The 2,216-nt window shown below is 41.9% G+C and overlaps 1 pseudogene across 1 annotated transcript; it reads right to left on the minus strand.

Moving 5' to 3' along the window:
* Nucleotides 1-387: 387 nt before the first annotated feature.
* On the minus strand, nucleotides 388-2,007 carry LOC113222501 (annotated as a pseudogene). Its single transcript, XR_003308424.2, has one exon. The product of XR_003308424.2 is annotated as a testis-specific chromodomain protein Y 2-like (transcript).
* Nucleotides 2,008-2,216: the final 209 nt, after the last annotated feature.

A 2,216-nucleotide genomic window follows, 5' to 3' on the forward strand; every position in this document is an offset into this window, starting at 1 on the left:
GATACAAATTAGAGCTTGCAAGAACAGTCTAGTACCCACCAGTCTGCTTTTATACTTGGGCTTATATGTGCATAAAATAATCACATTAGTTCAACGAAATGTTTTATTAATTCTTTTAAAGTTACAGCACTTAAAAATTGCCATGATAATTTAAAGACATAGCTTGGACATTTCCAGATCTGCCTCCAAGCCTTCACCTTGGGTGAAATTGTTTTGTGCTATGCAGATGGATTAGGGCATCTTGCACCTCATGATGTATTTGATTCGGCTTAGTTCTTGGGTCCTGAGCAGACAGACGGACAATTAAAACTCATTAATTTTATTTTCAACATACTTTACCATGGACTCTATCCCTTGGGCTGAGCCCCAGATCTTCCTCACTCTCTCTCAGTCAGGTCCCTGACACTCTCTCTCATTGGCCTTTTCCAACTCCATCTTAATATTACAGCGAACAAGGGTCTTACATTTTTCTAGCACAATTGCATTATATAAGGAAATCTTCCTAATTTGAATCATAACCTCCTCGGTGAAAGTTCCAGTCAAGAACACTTGAGAGACCAGGCCTTTGGCACACGCCTCCCATGCTGTTAGTTTTCGCCCAGCAATTAACATTTCATTGGCAGATGCTTCACCCATGATTTTTGGAAATGTAACAGTAGAGCATGCATCTGGACTCTGTCCAAAGGTCATATAAGGGGTTTGGAACCACGCCTTTTCAGTTGCCCACACTAGATCGCAAAGTGGCAACATGGAAGCACCAAGTCCAATGGCAGGGCCGTTGACTGATACAACAATAGCCTTTTTAAACTGAATAAAAGTATTCACAAAGTTCTTGATGGTGTTCACCATTTCAAAGCTTGCTCTGTTTCTGTCATTCCTTAAATGCTTCACAAAATACACAAAATCAAGACCACAGCAAAAGACATTTCCAGCTGCACTGAACAATACAAGCTTGCTGTCATCTGCAGCAGCCCTATTCAGAGCATTCACCATTTCTTTAATTACTTCTGTATTCAGTGCATTTTTTTCTGTCGATCTGGTTGATAGCAATATCTGGGTGAATCCAGCCTCTTTCTTCACTACAATGTCTCTGTATGTGCTGGCACTCTCTGTTAGCCTTATGGTGGCATACATTTTCTTGACAAAAGACTGGTCTCTGCCATCATCAGTAACATGTCTTTTGGCTGCTAATGGCTATATTAATACCACTATAGCTTTTTGGGGAGCTGAGTCTGTGGCCATGGAAGCAGTAACTGAGCCAGACATCTGAGACATTAGTGGCTGTAGCAGGGTCTTGTCCTCTGTTGCAGCCTGTTCTGCACTGGGACCTGACAAAGGGTCCCTGACTGATTTCCCTTCTGTCACCTTGAAGTCCACCATGTTCTGCTGATCTACTGCAAGAGGGTCCAGTTTCTTGAGTTCCTGAAAGCCGCTCATAGTTGTCTTGTCGTCAACAGGACTGTCAGGGGCAAATGTCTTGAGAGTTGAATTTATTAACTCATATCCTTTGCATCAGTGAGAAGTGAAGCTGTCTTTCTCCTAACATTCTTGCTGGCAGCAAATAACTGGCTGCTTTTGAATCCGGGTTGCTTGCCAGTCACTAGCATTTTAGGAGAGCTCTTAGTATAGTCCACTTTGGTAGATCTGGAAGTTCTTCTTCTGGCATTGTTTGAACAAATTCTACTTGTCCTGGTCCATTCTAGTTTTTTCTGTTTCTCAGTCTGTCGTCTATTAAAATCATGTATACATTTCTCACAGTTCATGAGGTGATGTTCTGGTTCCCAAGTGTCATCCTGTTTGTCATAACCTTTCCACCGAACCAAATACATTGTATTCCCATTTTTGTCTTGTCTTTTGTCAACAATTGTTTCAACCTCGAACTCCTGGGAAGCCATGAAGAAAGACACAGGGTTGGAGCAGTTGCTGTGCCAACTTTGTTTCAGTTGCCTCTCCACCTCACTACTTCTTTCTGCCTCCAGTGCTTCACCAGGTTCTGCGTATGGATGAGTCCCTAGTGGAACAGCTTAGGCTTTGTGTCATGGTGCATGATAGCTTGCTCAGTAGCCTCAGAGAAGAGTAGTTAAATCCACAGCCCCTATCCTCTTTTGTAGTACAGAAAGCATGCTTCCTGCCAGTTACTCTTTTGTGTTTCTTTGTTTAATTGTGGTTGCTATGACGATTATATTGAACATTCTAATGTTATAACAATTTTAAAG

This window comes from Piliocolobus tephrosceles, unplaced genomic scaffold (assembly GCF_002776525.5).
Source record: "Piliocolobus tephrosceles isolate RC106 unplaced genomic scaffold, ASM277652v3 unscaffolded_31534, whole genome shotgun sequence".
Classification (NCBI taxonomy): domain Eukaryota; kingdom Metazoa; phylum Chordata; class Mammalia; order Primates; family Cercopithecidae; genus Piliocolobus; species Piliocolobus tephrosceles.